The sequence below is a fragment of the Strigops habroptila genome, chromosome 11, assembly GCF_004027225.2.
Source record: "Strigops habroptila isolate Jane chromosome 11, bStrHab1.2.pri, whole genome shotgun sequence".
Taxonomy (NCBI): domain Eukaryota; kingdom Metazoa; phylum Chordata; class Aves; order Psittaciformes; family Psittacidae; genus Strigops; species Strigops habroptila.
In genome coordinates, this window is record NC_046360.1 from 9,458,778 (window position 1) to 9,480,525 (window position 21,748).

The window sequence follows — 21,748 nt, forward strand, 5'->3', positions numbered from 1 at the left end:
CCTGCTGATCACAAGCCAAGAAAATGTAGGCTTTTTTTTTGCCTTCCCCTCTCTTCTCCAAAGTACTTTCCTGCCAGCGTGAGCTTTTGGCCTGAATGTAAATCTCCTGATATTAGATGCATATAGAAGATGAGGAGGATGCTAATAGCATGCAGCAGGAGAGCTCTGTGTGTGTGCATGTGTGTTTGTTTTTCTTCTGCTTTAATGGTAAGGTTTTCCCTTCGTGATGTGCTATCAGGGGATTACGTTGGTCATCCTAGGTGGGAGGGAGCTGCTTTGTTCCTGTTTCCCTGTTTGTTTCTTGGTGCTGTGGGAGCAGGTGAACATCATTTGGGGTTACTGTGAAGTGGTGCCAGAGACAATGAGTGTGTGGAATTTGGAGAGAGAGACTGGAAGTGGTTTCAGTTTCTTTTTTTCCTTTGCCTGACTTGACTTGCGTATATTTAGAATTGCCCTTTCCCCTTTCTATCATGTCTCTATTAACTTCCTCTCCTATGGGGAAAAGAACCCATAAAAGTTGCTTATAAAATACTACATACATGGACTAAGACTGCCTGTATGCAAAGGAGACTGATAGTTACACAGATACTGCAATCAAGTAATGGCAGGCTGGATCACCTGCTATTTTTGATACAAGATCCCTGATTCATTCTGTGTACAGGATGGACCAGCTTTGTCAGTGTGAATGTGGGAGGTGTGGTATGAACAAGGAGTTGCAGGGACACCAGAAATGATCTTGTGGGTCTGGCAGTTGAATGCTGCCCTGAAATCCTGAGCTCCGCGCTTTGTCAGAGCTGCTTTGAGATGCCAGCATCGTCCTTGGAAATGACTGGACGATGTCCACTAAAAACCCTTTGCCCTGAGCCCCTCAGCAGAACCCAACTACCTGGGCACAGACCTCAGGCATGGAAAATCATGCAGATGGTGATGTTTAACACTCAGGCATACCAAACCAAGTCCTACTCTAACAGTCTAGAAGAAACCTTAAATAGAGTGTGTTATCCTGTAACACATGCAACATGAGATGGTTTTGTATTTTACGTTGTAGGTATTCAATATTCTTCTCAGATATCTGTGCTGCAGGACTTGACAACTGTCTATAAGTAACTCTCCTGGTTTAGTGACGCACATCTTCAGCTGTGTTGGGTCCTACCTCTTTTACCCTCTTAAAACTTTCTCTCTGGTTTGTGATTTCCCCTCAGGAGGCTATGAGACTCTGGCATTTTTCTCTAGAAGTGTGATGAGCCCAAGACAGACTTTCACTTTACGTGTAAGTCCAGGAATGCCGGTAATACAGAACACTGTAGAGGGTATAAATTATGCATTCTGAATGTGAAGTTCAGTTTTGGCTTCTGTCTTTCCTCCACTTCTCTTTTCAGTTGTTCACGATAGCTGAAATTTTCCAGGTTTTTTGTCTCAACCCACACACAAATTTTTTCCTTTGGGGAAAACTGGAGCAAAATCAATTTTAGTGCAATTTTTCAAGTCTCTTTGACTTGCACCTACATCTGTTTGGTGTGGGGGAGTGGAATTTTATCATAAAACGTTTGATTTATTTAATGTATTCAGTAAGCATCCAAGATGTGCCAGGTACTTTCTCAGCCCTTTTTGGATGAGAAATCTTGCAAGCTAAGAACTTAATAAACAAAGAAGCTACAGAACTCAAAATTTCCCTGCTGTTAAGGTCTCCATATATCTAAGGAATAAACCAAGTTTGAACAATGCAGATGCAGGGACTTGTAAAATACAAAATGTCACATGCAGTACTAATGAAATCTAACATAGGAATAACTATTTTTTACCTATTTCTTGATCCTGTTATCTGCCCAGCATACAACTAACTTGGCTGCATCCATGCAGCAGCTCTACTTCCATTGCAACTGTGAGTCTGTTTTTATTGGTGAAACCATTGCTGTGATTTTATGACTCTGTACTAACAGTTCATCTAAACAGGGTCATTGATTCAGACCAAGGTAAGTTACAAATCTGAGCGGAAGAGCTATTCCCAATTAACTTCATCATCCTAACAAAGAGGTGATTAGGAGTAGTTAATAAGGAATAGCTGTTCTGGAATAATCCCTTTTTAAGACAAACCCCTTACTCTTTCTATAATTGCATTTTAGGAAGCTATTCTGTACTGAATCAGCATGGGATAGAGTGCCTAGAAGACGTTCAGACCAAGCACAGCTAGCGGTGAGTGGGGCAATATACACTGGGATGCCCTATTGCGACTATAATGAGTGAGCAGAATAGCAGAACTGGTTGCCTGTGCATCTCTCTAGAAGGCAACAGAAAGTATTCTATCAAAATCACTGTACAAAGGCCCCTCTCTCAGCAGGGATGAAGTATGAGCTGCCTGTTACTGTCTGAGCATTAACCTCATGTTACGGACAGAATACATGTTTCAGCTCGTAACTGATTGCAAGTTGATTAAATGTTGGGGTTTGGAAAGGATCTGTGTACTTTTTCCAATGTGTATTTACATTATTATGTGGGAGCAATCAATTTATCAAACTCATCTGATTATTCAATACTGGGAAAGACAACTGGTTAGAAGAAAACTTGTCTCGTTTTTAAGGTGGACAGAAGAATAGTTTAAAAGAAATTTGCACGCTCTTTTTTTTTTTTTGAGGAGATCCTACACTAACAAACTAACCAAATAAAGGAAAAGGCAATAATTTATAATGCCATGGAAGTTCTCCTGCAGCATAAAATTTTGTGCTTGACCTTGCCAATGAGGATGGACTGGAGTAGAGATGGTGCTCTTGTGCTTTAATGCATTGTAGTTGTGATCCAGTTACTGTGAATTCATAGTTCTCTAGATTTTTGGAATTCATCCCTTCCCTTAAAAGGGAGGGTGGCAGCCTGGAGTGGAGAAGCTCCAAATGCAGCCCTTTGGATGTTAATCCACACTGACTTTCTTAAGCCTCCTACTTAAATCATTATCTTAATGAATCACCATTGCTGCTATCTTCAGTGCTACATAGGAACATGCAAATTTTAAACAGCCTGGGGGAAAGACCTTTTTGTCTGTAAAGTGCTCTGATACTTGCATTTAGATGTTGCCATGATAGGTACCTTGGATACTGTTTTCCACCTAACCCTGTGGATAGATCCTGGGTATAGTGCATCCCCAGTGCATGCCTGCTGGGCGGCTCTGGGGCTTGCCCCTGAGAGGAGATGGATGTGATTCTGCTACTGAGTGCAAGAAGCAGCTCAAGTGGTTGAAGCCAGATGCTGTGCAGGTTTGTCATTCCTCTGTCTGCCTGTTGGCTATGCTTTTCTTCAGGTGTGAAATGGCAAGGAGTTAAGGGAGTGAGGATGGGGGACCCCCCTCAGCTCTGCAGCCATCGTTTTGACTCTGGGGCAAGTTTCTTCACCTCTTCACTTGACTCTTTTTCACAGCACAAAGAAATATGACATACAAATGTTAATGGATCAACTAAATTTTCTCCCAAGTAAATTTGATACAGCAGGAAACTGAGCCGCTTGCTAGAAAATCTGAAGAACGTTTGTTTGAGGAAAAACTGAACATAGTGAGGCCACTGCAAAGTATCTCCAAAATTTTCAGCACTGTGTTGTCCAAATATTTCCTTGAAGAATCAACTTGGCTTGGCAGTGAGCTCTGCCCATTTCCAGCTCTCCCAGATTATCACTTAAATGTTTATTCATAGATGGTGGGTATGGGGAGAGCCATGCATAGCTGTTTCAGATGGCAAATCTTTGTGGTTATTTGCAATATGCATTGAAAGATTTGATTCCTTTATTCATTAAACCAAGAGCTGAGGGAGCTGTTTTATGCAAATGTCCTAGATGATAAGAACTACTCTTAAATTGCAAAGTAAATTCACCCATTGTCCCCTTTCTGTGGCTTAGAAGAAGAGCCCATTCCCCTACTATGGGTAACTTTTCCTCACCAATAATAGGTCTGCTTCTGGCACAATGGCAGGATAAATGCAGAAGATACCAGGTGAACAGGAGATACTTCACTCTCAAGTGGGAAAGGAACATATTAACAGGACTGAACTTAAATGCATTTTCTGCAGCAACATTACTAATTGTCAAGTTCTGCTGGGAGAGTTATGCCCACAGGAGGCCAGAACATCTATCTCAAGGAGGGTATCCTTGTTCTTCCCAGCTAAATCTTTTCTGAAACCAGTTAAGCTGGATAGTTTTAGACTAAGAAATGCATTTTCTTGTGAGCAAATGGTACGTGCTGACTTTTTGCAGCTCGTGACCTGGACAGACCCAGTGTGAGTCAGGAGATACTAACTGCTTCCTCACCCCTTGATGTGCACCTTCAGAGACAGCAGCAAGTAACTAGTCCTGTGACTCAGACTGTTTTCCCTGCCCGGTATAGCTCTGATCAGATTGTCACTTTTTTGTAATGGCATTTAAGACACTTCTTGTAAACCTCTTTACAACAGTACCTTTTCTGCTGCTTGTAAGCACATTGTGGTGGTTTCTGTATTCAAGCTCTCAGCTGGTTCTGCTCCCTTGTTGGATGGCAGTGTTTTGTAATAAAGGGGGTAAATTAACTGGGGAAGCATCTATTAGATTCAGCACTTGAAGAACAGTCAGAGTAGGCATTTCAGAAGAAACACCAGAAGTGATTTATGTGTGTGTATGAATACATGGGGGGTGTGTGTATATATATTGTGTGTATATTTCAGAAGACAAAATTGGGGTGACTAACATTCGAGGCTGAGTGCAAAACTTAAACACAACTTTTTTTCATTCCACTCTTGGAAAGTAATGGTGTGATGGGTGTGGGCAGGTCTCTGCTGACTTTCTGAGATGCCTGTATGTCAGAGCTCCAGCAAGGGATTTGGTGGAATTTCTCAATGTATTGAGAAAAAGGGATGTTCTATCCCACATTTGTTTCCTTAGGAAACTGAAGGAAAGAGACTCTTCTCCCCAGCACTTAACGCACCCAGTGTTGTTTTTGCAGGTACTGCGTGCAAAGTGTTCAGAAAATGAGATACCCAGAAGGACAGTTCGTATTTCAATACACTGAACTGGCTTACATTATTCAGCTAGCTTTTGCATGCTACAGAATCATAGAACAGTTAGGGTTGGAAAGGACTTTAAGATCATCTAGTTCCAACCCCCCTGCCATAGGCAGGGACACCTTGCACTAAACCATGTCGCCCAAGGCTCTATCCAACCTGGCCTTGAACACCGCCAGGGATGGAGCATTCACAACTTCCTTGGGCACCCCATTCCAGTGCCTCACCACCCTCACTGTAAAGAACTCCTTACTTTATATATAATCTAAACTTCCCTTGTTTAAGTTTGAAGCCATTACCCCTTGTCCTACCACTACAATCCCTAATGAAGAGTCTCTCCCCAGCATCCTTATAGGCCCCCTTCAGATACTGGAAGACTGCTCTGAGGTCTCCACGCAGCCTTCTCTTCTCCAGGCTGAACAGCCCCAGCTTTCTCAGCCTGTCTTCATACGGGAGGTGCTCCAGCCCTCTTATCATCCTCATGGCCCTCCTCTGGACTTGCTCCAACAGCTCCATGACCTTTTTATGTTGAGGAACCAGAACTGTACACAGTACTCCAAGTGAGGTCTCACGAGAGCAGAGTAGAGGGGCAGGATCACCTCCTTCCGCCTGCTGGTCACGCTTCTTTTGGTGCAGCCCGGGATACGGTTGGCTTTCTGGGCTGCAAGCACACACTGCAGCCAGCTCATGTTAACATTCCTCATGCTTGTAGGTAGTAGTAGAGTTTTGTTGATGTACAAAGGTTATTATTTCTATAGTTTGCTCATTCAAATGGAGAGGTTTCTAACTACAGAAGTACAATGTGTCTGTGCTGTTATTTTGTTAAGCTATCTTGAGCTACTTTTGTTAACTGCGTGTTCACAGGAGTCTGTTTGCCCAAGTTACCTGCTCAGTGTTCTGGTCAGGTGTGCTGAGATGCGGTGTTTCAGCTCATAACTTTGTTTTGGGTTGTCTTTCTCATGGTGTGTTACAACTGCCTCCTAGAAATTCTGGAATTGGGGTCAAACCAGCTACTCTTTCTCCCAGCATTCACTACTAAGAAGCACAAAGAAACTGCAGCTGAGCACTGTGACCGTCAGTGCTGTTATGAACAAGAGATGCACATAGTACTAACAGGCAGATGGATTTTAATCTACAAGCATATCTACCATTAATTTTAAGGGCTTTTGGAACCATAGCAGCTCAGCTAAGAGAGGGGAGATAAGCCAAGCAATTATATGGAGCAGCTATATCTGGTGAAGTACGTCTCTTTGGATTAGGAGGGGCTCACAAGGCTGGGTAGTGAATTGTGCATCACAGTGCCAAGTCTGATCCTTCAGGACAGTGACCCATTACATGGGAATGCCTGAGAAATTTCTTAAGACTGGAATATTTGCTGGGATAAGCTTAAGAAAGTTTCCTTGGTTAGTCGGTATAGATTTTAATTTTTAACAGTGCTTTCCCCTGATTTTTGGGAGAACCACGTACTTTCTGCTTCTCTGGCTTGTGGCACGTCTCACTGGGTGCACAGGTGAAAGAAAGTGGTGATGAGCTTTGAGCGGCTGCAAACTTCCATGCTTTTGGGAAGACTTTGTAAGGGGAGGAAGTGGCAGGGATTTGAAAGCTGCGAGTCTGGCTGGCTTGAATTGGGTAAAACAACCAGAGAGATCTGTGGCAGCATTTGTTAGGAAATGAAAAATTTAACCTGTCACCTCAACAGATGACTTGAGAGCATTACCTGAAGTGAGTCCCCAGAAAGTTCTTGCAGAGACTAATGGCCAACTAGGAGGAAATGCCGTACTCCCTGAAGAATCAACAAGCTCTCTGGGTGTTTACCCAAACTGGTAAACCAAACAGAAACCATCAGTATGCTGCTATGTAAATTCATCGTGTGCCAGTATCTTCAACAACATACAGTTGTGATTACCGCCTCTGGAAGGTACTGGAGGGCTTGGGAAGGTCCAGAGAAGACCATCAAAGATGGGTCTCAAGTCATGTTGACTCTCTTCTCTTTGCCATAGAGAAGAGTTGACCTATTACAGGAACTGCAGATGTTTTATACTGTCATGAATGGGGTGGGGAAGAGGAGTGGGGAGTGATTCTTCACAGTTCTGGTGTTAACTAAATTGATTCAAAGCAGGCAAAGAGGAGGCACTCTGTCAAGAAGCAGTTACCACGTAAAACTCATTGCCAAAGGGTGTTATGGATAGCAGAAGTCTAAACAGATTGAAAAATCGATGAAGGACAGATAAGTTCTTATTAAAACTGATAGCCTGGATGCAACCTCTGGATCAGGAGATCTTTAACAGTTGCACAAGGGATAAGAAGGGAATAGACTGCCTGTACACTATTTTACTGCTTTTTCTCCCTTGCCTCTCCCCTTCTACCCCCCTCTTTTTTTTAAATTGGCCCTATTCTGGCTGTTCCTGAAGAACAGAGACCTAGACCTTTGCTCTTGTAATATGGCTATTTTTATAGTTCAAAACTAGAAAGGAAATGCTCCACTGCAGTGCAGGGAACTAGTTTTGCCTTGCAGCCCACAGTAATGTAAATGATGTAATGATCATCCTCTATGATTCTAAAGCACTCTGAAATGAAGAGAATTACGAGCCAAATGCTTCCTGATACCTTAAAAATGTGTGTTATGAAATGCTTCTGTAGCTGGTTTTCTTCATTAAAATTCTGTCTTATTAATAGGCTCAGATTCCTGTTGAAGCTGAGAGTCACTACAATGTTTTTAGTTATTTTTCTGACTGTGTTTGGTGCTACAGTCAGGCTGGATGCCTGATAATGCACCTCCTGACCTGGCTTGGGCATTTTACCTTGAGTAGTAGGGACACCTTGGGCTGGATGTTGAGGATGTCTGCCCTCCACAGAAAGGACTGTGGAGCACGACAGGGAGGGAAGCAGCAGCAAGTTGGGAAGGAGGCTAAAGAGGAGGGAAGGTATTAATATCTCTTGTATACGCACAAAAGCAGGAAAGTCTAATACAGGGCAGGGCTTATAGCTGTGACTGCAGTGGCAGCAGTCAGTTGGTATTTGGGAGGTGAAAAAATCAGTTTTACATTTTGCTAGATGATTGTACTGTAATACAGCAGTGCCTCCTGGCAGGGAAAGCAATGTAATGTAAAGCAATACAGCATGGAAGAGCAGTTGGAGAGCTGTCAGAAGCTGAGTAGCTTGGAATGCTTCCATGTGAACCTGGGAGCAAGTGAGCTCGCTGCAGTGTGGCATTCCCCTGCCCTGAGGAGGAGTATGGACTGCAGCACAAGTGTGAACAGCACACCTGACAAACCATGCAGCTTTGGAGGAGGTCTATGAGAGGCTTTTCTAGGCAAAATAGGGAGAGTTTCTTCCTTCTCTTCCAGCTCACAGAGCTCTTCTGAGTTCATGTGCCAGGCAGCCCTGGGGCAGATGAGTTTGTACCTGTGAGCTGTCATTGCCTGGCACACCTGAGTACTCAAGGGCATAAGGCTGCCAAAGGGCTAGCGAAAGGCTGCAGGAAAGCTGCTGGGTCTGATCTGACTGAGCAAACAAGGAAGTAATGACTTGCTTACATAGATATTTTTTATATATATATAAAAACAATTTGTATTTCCAGAGGGCTTTGGTGCATGGCATTGGCTTTTATTCCTGTTTTTAGATGTTGAATATACTTAGCAATTTTGCTGGTGATTTTTAACCTTCCTCTTTTCCCTGCCCCCAGCATTTTCCTTCCCTTCAAATCCTCTGCCTCACTCTATGTATTGCTACTATAAATTGCTGGGGATGATGGGCCCTGCTTCTTACTTGGAGCCTCTGGATGCTATTAACAAGTAATTGCTGGAAAAGCTTGTTTAAACATCAACCCCCTACGTTATTTTTTAAATTGCCCTTTGAGGTGGCTGAAGTACTACTGAAAGATTACTTTAATACTGGACAGGGAACTTTATTAGGTAAGGGAAATAGTGTTCTTACTAGACTATTTCTGAGGTACCAAGCCATCTTCCTTTTACAGAAGAGATGTGTAGTTTTACTCCCCATGCTTGCTTCTCCACCCACACCAGCAAAACTGGTATTTTAGCAAGGAGCAAAGAGGTTTTATTGGCCTTATCCCTTTCAATGCATCAACTTCGTTTTTTCAGAAACCTGTAAGAATGGAATGATTCATTCTGCACATTTCCTATCTAGCCACAACTTGAAATCCAGCTATACTGGTAAATTATCCAGGGACATTCTCTCAAAGTCCAGGCTACATTTATCAGGGTTGTCCAGCATGATGTGGGACCAGGACACAGTATCTAATACACTGCTTCTCCTGTTGTAATCACATCATTCAGGCTACTGAATGGTTACCCTGCAGTCATGGATGAGTTTGAAGAACCCTCCACCATTCAGAAAACAGCAGTTACACACATGATGCACCTCTCCAGGTTAAGACTGCTGTAAGACTGTCTGAAGTGCAACAGATCTTGCTCAAAATGTAAGTGGGGTGTGGTCTGCCAGTGATGATATGAGTCACCATTAGCCTACCAGCAACTACTGGATAACCAGGTGGAATTGGCAGTTATTTCCCATATTGAAAACTGTTGGGTGACGTCCTTGCAGGATGAGTGTCTCCTGGCTTGAAGAACAAATAGTACATGCAGCCAGAGGGGTGCAGTAAATGTATTGCCTTTTTATTCCCGTCCACTCTTTCATGTGAGTGTACACACGTTATTACAAGAATATAGCAAATGAGCTCATAGTTGTGCCTCATCACCTAATGAAGCTTTTGATTTAAAGAAATGACATGGACATTCAGGGGAGGCTGTAGAAGCAGTATCTAGGCTGCCCAGGCCTCAGCCCCAGCAGGCCAAAGGGAAGATCTCATTTCAGGTCTCCTGAGCTTGCCAGGCAGCCAGGTCTGTGCTAGCAATCAAGGTGTGAATTTTATAAATGGAAGTGTCACCTTGGGAAGGAATAAACAAATAAGGGACTTAGTGCAGAAATGGTTTGAGAAATGTCATGGGTTATGAAGACATACATGAATTTGGAACAGCATGGGAAGGTTTCATGAATACCTGTTTCTTTTGCACTTTTCACATAACATTGACTCTGATCAGGTGAAGGTCTGTCTTCTGATCCTCTGCCATTTTCCTGATAGCAAATTAAGCTTTATCTTTTTACATCTGGCAGGAGTATTAAGAGATTTTAGGAAAAGATTTCTTTCTAATATAAACTGCTAAACAGAATGTAGGCAGTCACAATCACAGCGTCTCAGTATGCTTGCCATAGAAAGGGAAGCAGAACACATACTGTAAGAAAATGATAGGTACTTCTGCTTTCATGGTGTGCAAGTGCTGCTCTTTCCCCATTGTTATTTATTTCTATTTGTGTTTAGTAGTCTTTAGGAATTTGTTGGATATTCAGCAAAATTCAAGTGCATCATGGGCGTAATGGCTAACAGCTACTGAATTGAAGTCTTTTTAATACCTAGGAAAAACGACTTGCTTGAAATAGCAATAACTGTCTTAAATTTCATAGCGAGTTTAGGTCTGTCCTTATTCAGGCACTACTTATCTTCTGCCAAAGGTTTAAGGAAAGAGAATGCTCAACTGCAGAAAATCTGTCCCTAAGCACAAGGAACAAGAGGGTGGAAGAAAGTCCCGTGCTTTTGATAGATGTAGCTGCTTTTGCAGGGAGACCTTGAGGCCGTTTTTGCCAAAATTTTATTTTTTCCCATCTGACTTTGTTTAATGCAGTAAAGGATTTCAGTTGAGAAAACAGTGAAAGCTTAAAAAACTTAGGATGCTTGTTTTCCTTTTCTAAGCTGGTGAATAAGAACTAATTTAATCGGAGGCAAATATCTGGTAGCTCTAGATTTTGAAGGACAAGGCAATGAGAATTCAGTTCTGAATCATCAGCTACAGTTCACTTTAATAAAGAGTTTGCTTTAAATGTTAAACATGTTTGGACTTCAATGTTTCACAGGCTTCATATGAAAATGAAGCCAGAAAATTCTCAATGGATGGTTACTTCTTGAATTTTCAGGCAGTATGAGTCAAATGAGAAAAATAAAATGTCTAATAAAAGTCATTGGCTGTTTATTGAAAAAATAAAAGGAGGAAACATGTCAGCTGGATAAATACCTGTAAAATAGAATAAATGTTCAACTGGAGATAGCGTAGCTCTGGTTAGTAAAAAATAACACCAAATTGAGAGCGGACTATATTTAGTTGCAAATCAATATGACTTAGTAGTTACTAGCCGCTGTTCGTGCTTTATGAAAATAACTAGAGTGTAAACGTAAAACAAGATTAAAATTGGTAGCTTTAAATTACTTCGATTTAAATCCACCCTTTCTCTACTACTGGATGCTATCTGCATAAATAAATAAGTAAAAGCACATTTAGCTGCTGGCACAGCACTGGCATGGCTTTTCTAGTATTTGCTGTGATACACAGATAAAGACAACAAGTTCATATATTAAGTAACTAATGTAACACTTGGTCCCTTTTTTCCCCTCTCCTTCCTCTGTGTCTCATCTCCATTACTTTCCCCCCAAATTTAAATTGGCAAGTGGATTTTGAATTTGCCGTGTTTTACATGCTTCTCAAAGTGTGTGAGCTGCCTCTGGAGAGGAGTGCACCTGGCCTCCTCTTTCCCTGTCTTCTGTGTATTTGCTACATACTGCAAGAGAGCCCTGAAGAGGTTTTTCTTATTTTACTCCTGGTCATATGTTTGGTACTGGAACTTCCGAAACTTAAAATTAATTATGACCTTAGAGGCAGACAGTCCAGCAGTGAAACAGCTTGTAACTCATTTGAACTCAGAAATCCACTGATTAAAATTGTGTAAAACTTGCCAATAATTTGTTTATATATTATTTTAAGAAAGAAAAAAACCCTCCTTAATGATGAGTTTGGCTCCTCAATAAAAAAAGGTAGCTATCTGCCTAATCACTGCTATGCACTAGGTTACTAATTTTCCTCTTAATGACAGTAGAATTTTTGCCATTTTCCCTCATAAACCTTCTTCAATTATACAACGAATGCGTTTTTACAGCACACTCTCTAGGATTTTATGCCCCAAGACAGGCACGTCATGAAATAGGTGGAGGTTGGTGGAGAACCTCAGCTGGATTAAATGCCTGCAAGTCCTGACAGGAGTGGGAGTTGAGCATTTGGATGGAGGCCTGTACAGAGCCTCATGGACAGCTCTGTTCTCAGCAGCTCCTACTTGAAATGAGTTACTTTGTTTTGCTCTTAACTAGAAATCCAGTCTTCAAAGAAGATGTGTGTGCTGCTGTCTCCCTGTGGGAGCACCCAGCTCTGCCTGGCTATACAGACAGGTTGCTCCTAACAAAGCCTGGTTTTCCCAAATTCTGTTTGTGGAAAAATGAAGTGAATGACTGCATTCCTGTACTAAATGTGGGGATTTTCTTTAAGTGGCTTCTTAAATCATTGTTCCTGCTTTAGATGTGTCAGTAAATACCAAGATTTCTGGAAGTGTACATCCTGTATACTGCACAGTTATGAAATACAGCTAGACTTCCACTGCTCTTCTGGGGACACAGACCTGCTCTTGGATTTGGTTTGAAGTTGCTTGAGGAAGATGCATCAGGTTGTATTCTTAGATCTTGTGACAAACATGTGAGGTTCAGTGCTCTTACCAGGCTGGCTGCTAACTGGCCAGGACATCATCACACTGTGCCTGGCAAAGAATAAAGAAAATGCTAAATCTTGGTTATGTGAGACCATTCAACATTTAAACTCCTGATGTCTGAGAACATGGGGTTGCATTTGCAACAGATGTTTGCCTGGTAATCAAAGACCCAGTGTAAGAAATAGTTGGTTTAAGAGTTGACCTGGCAGTTGATGTGGATTTTTATGGCTATGGACCTCTTGAAAATGAGAAATGCCAGTAGTAAGAAGTGTACATGTTTCTAGGGGTAGATGGATTTGGGGGTCCTGCTCATTTGTTTGAGAATGAAGTAGCATAAACTGGCCTTATTCTGGATTCATTTGAACAGAGTTGGCCAGCGAGATGAACAGATGACTGGGATGTAAGGTATGTGAGAATTTCCCTTTGCTTCTGACCTGCACTGAACTGATGAGTTGGGTTTATTGAACCCACTGTATCACCCAGCCCTGGAGGGATTATAAAGCAGAGGTGGACTGAAAAAGTCTTACCTATGCCACTTCAGAAGAACACCTAGCTTGGCGCTGCCTCCATCCCTGATGGCTGCTTGTTATGCCTGGAGCTGTTTACTGTAGGGATGAGCAGACAAACCTGATGTGTGCTCAAACCTGGAAATCTGAATTAATTAACCAGTGGAATAACTTATGGATGTGGTCGATTCCTCATAAATTACTTTTCATAAGATTGGTGCGTGCATCCTCACTCATGTTCTCTCTCCCCTAAAAGCTGTTGCAAGAATCATTCACTGGAAAACGAAGGCACTTGTGTGCTATTAAAGAGGAGTAAGACAAGAGGATTCTTACAGGGCTCTGTGGTCCTCCACCTCTGAGTGGCTGGTCATCAGCTTCTCACATCATCACTGCTCTGGCTCCCTGTTAAGTACTACAAGAAGCCTTTCATGAGATGGGTGGCATGCGGGCAGGTCTTCATGCTGAATAATGCTTTTGTATTGAAATGCAGTGCTATAGCTCAACCAAGTAGCTCTTCTCTTTTTATTATCTGTGCCAGCCATGAAAATATGACACAAAAAAAAACCCCATTAATGCATTTGCTGTCCTGAAAATTTTCTTCTTGGCTCTTTCAGCTGCTTAGGCCAGCAGCTAGTATCCTCCAAGGCTTAGTGAAGAATTAGGTTGAAATTGCCAAGGGGTGTCTCCTACTGCACTGACTTAGAGAGATGTATAAGGCTCACTCTCCTTTGTCCTTCCTTCATCCTGCACTAGCCATATCTGCTTGTGCCATGTCAGCATTTTCTGCTTGGGAATGGCTGAGTGGACTTTGCTGTGTTAGCCGTGCATCTTTTTTTTTTATTTAAAGGAGATCTCCAGAGTGCCTATTTGGCATAAATCAGATGAGAATTTGCAGGTAGTAAGTGCAGAAGAGGGAAAGAAAAGTATACTTGGGAGCCCTCCATTCCCTTTCTCTTGGCAGTGTCTCATTCCTGCTCTTGGAGGAGGTCTTTTTGCTTGTCCCTGAATTGGTTTAACCCCCAGAGCACAAATGCTCTGAAGCTGCAGTCTCAGGGTCGCTGTCTGTCTCCAGAAAGCCATGTGGCAAGGGGCTGTGAATGCTATGGAGAGCAGCTCCCCCGTGTTTGGAGTTACAGGATACCGCTGGGGGTAGCTACAGCTGGTATGCACTGGTACTAATATAATCCCGCCGACTGTATCCATGAGACACAAGTGTGACATGTGAGGTATTTAGGGAGACACACCTGTTCTAGGCACAGGCCTTGGCACCGCATGCCTTGGAAATGGAAGGGTTTGGTGGAACAGGAAAGACTCTCATTTCAGTCACAGGAGGGCTTTGCTTGCTTCTTTTTCCTCAGTTTCATGTTATTGTATAATTCCCTAACATTAGGCAATCCTGTGGCCTGTTAGCACGGGGCTGTTTCAAAGGCCAGGCTGGTGTTTGCATTTGGACTTTTTTTTACCTTTAGTGTGTGATTCCAGAGTGATTAGCAGGAGAGAACAGCTTCTGGGCTGAGTGATGGTTTGGGTGTAACTGCTCCCAAGAAAGGGCAGAGAATTCAGAGAATGTCATCTATGTGCAGGGCTGGGTTTTTCAGTCTTTTAGATAATTTAGATTTTATGTTGTGTTTACCTGTGTTGCTGTTATAAGGCCTCTGTCTTGCAATTTGGAGCAGTAAATCACATAAAAGTGATACCATCTTAGCAAATTTTGTACAAAAATACTGTGTGCCTTTGGTTTGAAATCTCTGAGTGCTCTCTTCTTCTCTTCTTCTCATCTGCCCCCCATTCCCAAAAGTGTTGTGAAATGGCTACTTTCCATACCAAAGAAAAAGCAAGCAAAAGCAAAATAAATCTTATTGTTGTGTAGTATAAGGAAATGAATTTGCTTAGATTTTTATCTCTCTTTTTTTAAGTTAATCTGACACTTGTTTGGCAGAAGATAACCTCCTTTTTTTGCCATTGAAAAGGGGATGTATTAAGATGGAGGAAAAAGATCGCAGGGTCTATCATATGACTTGATTGCATCTGTCTGTCTTGTCTTTCAGGTATAATGGAATTTTTCTCTCAAACTTCATGTTTTAACAGCCTTTATTTGCTGTTAATGTGAAATCTCCTAGTTTGCCTTGGTCTCACTCCACATGCTCCTTCTTTCCATGGATTCCTGCTCTTGGTGAGGTTTTAAGTGCTTGTTGGTTTGGGACAGCTTTCAGGACTGGGCCCAAGATTTCTTCTGTACCTGATGGATTGTTGTGTGAACATAGTAGCAACTGGACAGTCTTTCCCTCCCATCTTTATTTTAAATAGAATTTGCCATTAAATATCCAGTATGCCAATTGCTTGTAGAACTAATAATGGCTGGTGGAAATAAGGAAGGGAGGGTGAGAGGCATGTTTTACCCTAGGACCTGATTTGTTTGGGCAGTAAGTTATTTAGGGGAAAGGAAGATATTATTCCCTTCTATAAGAGCTCTGCATTCTCAGTGGGGTGGACTGGAATAACCAGACCCTGAAGGGACAACAGATTCTCCTCAGAAATGAAATGCTGTTGGCAGGGGGGAAGGTCCTGAGGATGGAGACTCCTCAGCTCCAGCCTGACCTGGCCTCTGACTGTGATAAGGTCATTGACCCTTATGGCAAGGGGATAAATCTGAATCTGGTTAATCCTAAACTGAAAGATGGCTGCACTGAGGCAAAAGCCTCCTCACCTGAATGTGTAGCAGAGGTGCTGACCAAAACCCATGGTCCTCTTTAGTCCCTGTGCTGGCATTTGCAGTCTGACCAGCCCCAAAGCCTCAGATCTTTTTCCTTCCTTGTGAGCAGACACATTTTTGTACATATGAATGTGAAAATACTTCTGATGGTGGTACTAAGAAGCAGAATATCTCATTTTAAGGGAAGCATCATCCTCATCTAGCTGTGGTGCTTCCCAGGCTACCTTTGTATCTCTGCACATCGCTGCATTTTGCTGCAGACACAGCCTAAGGTAGACATGGCCTCGCTATCCCTGCTAGCTGGTAATGGTGGGCTCTTTCTCATCCCTGTCCTTACTGGGTTCTCCCAGTTAACTGATTTCCAACCAAAAATGAGATTCATTCTGTGGTTTTGGGGGTTTTAGTTGGTTTTTAGTTATGTTTTTTTGGGGGGTGGTGGTTGGGTTTAGTGGGGTTTTTTGTTCCTTAACTGCAACCCTGCAAAACGTCCTGGCTGAGTTGTTTCCAAATACTGGCATCTCTAGGGAAGGGGTTATAAATTGCTAATTTAAAGCCTGCAACAGGATAATTAACTAACCAGTTTGATGTAAATGGCTTAATGGGGCTTTACTAGCCCCTTTGAACTTAAAGTAGCACTAAAAAGTAAACTGTAAATACCTTCAAGGAAAGTACTGGCATGCTTGAATGTGGGGCTGCTTGGTTGTAAGGAGCAAGCCTGCCCCACTTGCCAGGAATTCAGTGGCCTGTGTGACAGCAAACATGTCAAGGGGGTGAGGGAGCCAACCAGGCACCCTTTGGGGAAGGTTCTGCAACTACCCTTGTTCTTCAAGAAGCACATACACCCTGATGTATCAGGCTTTCAAACCTGCCCTGCCTGCTTTGGCAAATTTAAATCACAACCTCAGTGTAAATGCAACTGTAATGAATTTCATCAGGATTGAAGGGAAAAAAAAAAAAGAACCAAACCCCTGAGGGGGAGGCAGCCACTAGAGTCCACCCTAATTTTCCTGGAGTTATATTTGCATTAAGGTCTTTTGGCAAGTCCAGGCAGAAACACTTATTACATTGTGTTTCAGAAGACCTTGTTACCCAGTGAATCTGCTGAGACAACGTACTGCAGCCCTGCAGCAGATTCCAGTTTCTGATGCGTTTCGGGGACTTTTGGGAGAACTTTCATTTTTGCTGGGCTGTTACAAAATTCCAAGGGAGGAAGTGAACAACTACCAAGCATCTAGAAATGAAGATCATGGCAAAGAGGAAGCATCTCATGTAGTTAGGCATTGATCTCACTCCTGGCTATGCAAACCGGGGTGTTAGAGAGGAAAATTTCAGGCCCAAAGGCAGGCAGGAGTATTTCCTTCTGTTCCTGCCCCTATGCAAGAGAAGCTCCTCCTGGTCCGAGTGCTGCTCTGCTCCATCCTCTCATCATACATGCACTATGCAGTATCAGCAATAATTCACAAGAACTTTCTTTTCTTCATTGTTTCTCTGTCTCACCACCATCTTTCACCTATTGCCAGCAGCCTTCTAGGTACTGGAGGATGTTTTGGAGTCTGAAGCACAGCCCTCAATTACTGTTGTGACCTCTGACACATGGGATTTGGCTTTACAGCCAGCTTTGCTGGTCCTTGGCTGGGCTCTCCTGCCTGCTCTGCTGCGCTACCCCTGAGGACCATGAGGCTGTAAGGCTGAGCCAGACCAGGGCTGACGCAGGTAAAGGGCAAGACCTAACATTTTCAGTGGTGGCCCTGACTTGCATGGGCTAAAACAGATCATGATGCCTCATCATCTGTAATAATGGATCTATTTCTCTGTGGTGCTAGTTTATTTGGTTGGTTTTGTTTGGTTTTATTCTCCTCAGCTGGGAAAATAATGTACCATTGGCAGTGTTAATGCTGGCTTAAAAAAACCCAACCAACCAACCAACAAACCCAAACCCCATAAAAGCACTGAAGTCTGTTGTAGAGGGCAGTGATGCAGAACTGCTACATGTCATTTTAAGAACCATGTCTGACAGAGGAGTCAGTCCTGCACTCTAATTGTTCAGGTGTCCATGGGCCTATTGTATGCAAAGATCAAAATGCTCTCCTGTGGCCTTCAGAAGAGGTAATAACATGGCACTTCTCTGCTCCTACACGTTGACTGAAGAAGGTGGCACCACGGCACTCACCTGCTTGCTGCGTGTGGGTGGGAGCAGTGCAGGATTAATTTGGGGTTGATTGCGTTGGCAGGGATCTGCCAGCAGAGCTGGCCCAGCTGCCTGTGCTACACTTGTAGCTGTTAATCCTTTACTTTTATGAGCACTAACCTAGATCACATAGTTAAAATTAAAAATGCAGGTGCTATTAGACAGAGACACTTGCAAGGGAAGAGCTCTGTACACATGCCATGTTGATGGCTGGAGACTTCCTTCAGGGAACGCCAGAACACCGTAGCATGCCAGCTTTGATATCTTGGCATCTGACAGGGAAATGCAAATACTCAGTCTTAATCCATCATTCCCACATGCTGACATGTATCCAAGGGGAACTTCTGTGAATGTTGTTGTTATTCCCATATAGTTTCAGCTGCTTCTTTGCTTCCCAGTACTACCTCATCATATGTCCAACTGAGTACAGTGTTTTTCAGGCCTTTTATGCCAGATCTCTTGGATTTCTCATGGGGAGGCAAAGGGGCATCAGTGTGCATGTCTTTATCAGTGATCTGGATGAGGGGATCAAGCACACCCTCAGTGAGTTTACAGAGGACACCAAGTTGGGTGGGAGTGTTGATCTGCTGGAGGGCAGGAAGGCTCTGCAGAGGGATCTGGACAGGCTGGATCAATGGGCTGAGGCCAGGTGCGTGAGGTTCAACAAGGCTCAGTGCCAGGTCCTGTGCTGGCCTCGAACAACCCCATGCAATGCTACAGGCTTGGGGAAGAGCGGCTGGAAAGCTGCTCAGTGGAAAAGGACCTGGGGGTGTAAGCTGACGTCTGGCGTGTGCCCGGCTGGACAAGGCGGCCAATGGCAGTGTGGCTTGTCTCAGCAATAGTGTGGCCAGCAGGGCCCCCCATGCTCAGCACTGGTGAGGCTGCACCTTGAACGCTGTGTTCAGTTCTTGGGCCCTCACTACAAGACAGACATTGAGGTGCTGGAGTGTGTCCAAAGAAGGGCAACAAAGCTGGTGAAGGGTCTAGAGAACAAGACCTGTGAGGAGCAGCTGAGGGAATTGGGGTTGTTTAGCCTGGAGAAAAGGAGGCTCAGGGAGACCTTATCGCTCTCTACCACTATCTGAAAGGAGGCTGTAGCAAGGTGGGTGTTGGTCTCTTCTCCCAAGTAACAAGTGATAGGACAAGAGGAAATGGCCTCAAGTTGTGCCAGAGGAGGTTTAGATTGGATATTCAAAAAAAATTCTTCACCAGAAGGGTTGTCAAGCGTTGGAACAGGCTGCCCAGGGAAGCGGTTGAGTCACCATCCGTGGAGGTATTTAAAAGATGTGTGGATGTAGTACTTAGGGACATAGTTTATTGGTGGACTTGGCAGTGCTGGGTTAACAGCTGGACTCGATGATCTTAAAGGTCTTTTCCAACCTAAGTGGTTCTGTGATCCTATGTGCAGCAGAGGAACAAACCCCGTGTTTGGAGGGCATGGGGTTGGTTTTATGAGGCTTTTCTCTTTCTAATCCCTCCCTCAACAAATCCTTCTGCAGATTTTTAGATTCTCCAGTAAGTCCTTTAAATAATAAGGTCAGTTAAAAACCAAATGAGGAAAAAAGCTTTTTCACGCTTCCCAGGAAAATAAAAATGAAGTTAAAGAGAAAACTGGGTTGTAACAATCATCCTTTCTTTCACATGAGAGATGGTCAAAGTTGGGACTCTGTTCTGGAGTTCTGGTGTAATTTACATTATCTTCTAGCAACCATACTTTTGTCTTTTATAATGAAAGTTTTATACAAATAATAAAAAATACATATGAAGACTGCTAGCATGACTAAGAATTTCTACTATGCCATTCATCCCATTGAAAGACCCAAACCCATCGCTCATTTGGGGCACCTCAGTAAATTTTAGCACAGTTGTTAGTCCTGTCTGAAGCTTTGCATGTCTTCCAGTGACCCAGTTCCTTCTGGGGGGAAGAAGTAATAGCTGCAAGATGGCAAAGCAGTATTTATTTTCTCAGTAATTTCACTGTTTGTTATGAATAAATGTCTTTAAAAAACCGAATACAATAACTCCCTTCCAACACACCTTTTGTTTTGAAACACACCGAACCTGACACCAATTTTTGATTTGTTGGTTCAAGAATAACAGGGAAAATATGAGCAGTAAACCCTGGCCCAGCACTCTCAAAGGCTAGTGCTAGAGAAGGAGCAGATTACATGTAGCAGTGTGTCCTGACCTTTCCTCTGCTTTTAGAAACATGAAAAATTTCATCATCACTTTTTCTGGCTATTGCAAATAATAGAAAGTTGTGTGAAAATTAGAACATAATGAAGACAAATTTTGGAGTGGTGTCTGCTGCAGGTCTTGGGTGTGTTTGCTGAATTGCCTCCTGCTTAGGGAGCAGCTGGAAAATCCAAGTCCTTTCCCAACTTGTCAAAACCAACTTTTTCAAAAGATGCAGTAGCTGTGCCAAAGCCCCTTGCCTATTTGTAAGCAAACACATACTACTGGGCTATCTCTGCCTGGGCCAGCACTCTCGCATGCAGCTGGCTGTATTAAATCAATTTGATGAATTACTAGATACTTCTAAATTTTTCTACAGGCAGGTCCCTGCTATTTCTTGCCTGCACAAGATTAAATGGGTTTTTACATTACATACCATGTTGTAAGACTTTAATTGCCTGGAATGGATCTGTGTGTGCAATGACTGGTTCTGGAAGGGTCTGGGGATTTGGGATTATTGTCAGGCTTCTTACACTGAGGTAGCAGAGAAAAGAGGTGTATGAAAGCTGTATTAGCATCCACAGTGGATGCTTATACCTTATGATAAGAAGGATGCCACCTATGCCACTTATTCAGATTATTTATTTACTGTTGTTTGATGTTTGGATTTTGGGATTGTTTTCCTGCTGTTAAAACGTATTATTTAAGTGATGTGCCTGCCAAGAAAATGCCTGGAGAAGGGAAAAGACTAACCCTAAACAGACCGACTGGGTGGGTCAGAGAAGGCTGGATGGCATCAGAACATTCCTATGGCTGATGAGGTTGGGTTCGTGAGCCTCAGGATGTGTGTATTTTGGAGCACCTTCACTGTGGCATAACAGAGCTACAATTTATTCAAGCCCTTCTCCGTGACAGAATTGCGTATGTCTAAATAATGCACGGCCAAGGGCCAGGTTCTGAAAGCAGCTTGATACCAGCTACAGGTATTTGGGAATGCACAATGCCAAAAGAGAGGTTTTAGTCCAAACATATTCTCACTAAACACACTTTTGCATCCTCTGAGAGTCTCCTGGTGCTGTTACATTAGTGGGTGGTATATATTTATATTATATATTAACTGCTGGAAATGGTAAGGATGTTTTCCTTCCAGTCCAAGGTGTAGTATCAATGTTTGTTGTGGTTGCTAGCAGTAGTTTGTACATTTATTACTCCTTTGGCCAGATTCTGATCCTATTTATGTAGTTATAAAACGACTGAGTTGTCTCCTCTGTGTAAGGGAGGTGTCAGTCTCTCTGGCTGTTTTGGGTTTTCTGTTTTGGTTCCGTTTGGGTTTGGTTTTGATTTAACCGCCCTTCTTGCCAAGAGGGGAGAGCTCTGTGGGAAGTGGTCCAGCAAACTTTTAAATAGCTTCTTAGTGTGTGTGGGGAGTTAACTCTTGCTCAAGCTTTTAAATATGTGAATTGTCTCTGTGAATTCTCATCTAAGCCTATGTAACCTGCCAGCCAAGCCTAAATCTTGCAGGAGGTGCAGCCACATTAGTGTTCTTGCAGCT

The 21,748-nt window shown here is 43.0% G+C and overlaps 1 protein-coding gene across 1 annotated transcript in view; it reads left to right on the forward strand.

Annotated features, from left to right (window-relative positions):
- Positions 1-1,979: 1,979 nt before the first annotated feature.
- The window catches only part of HIC2 (HIC ZBTB transcriptional repressor 2), a 36,624-nt gene continuing 16,855 nt past the window's right edge, over positions 1,980-21,748 (forward strand). Inside the window, exon 1 of the mRNA XM_030502436.1 lies at positions 1,980-2,193. The gene's annotated coding sequence lies outside the window, so the exon portion shown is untranslated. The remainder of the gene's footprint in view (positions 2,194-21,748) is intronic.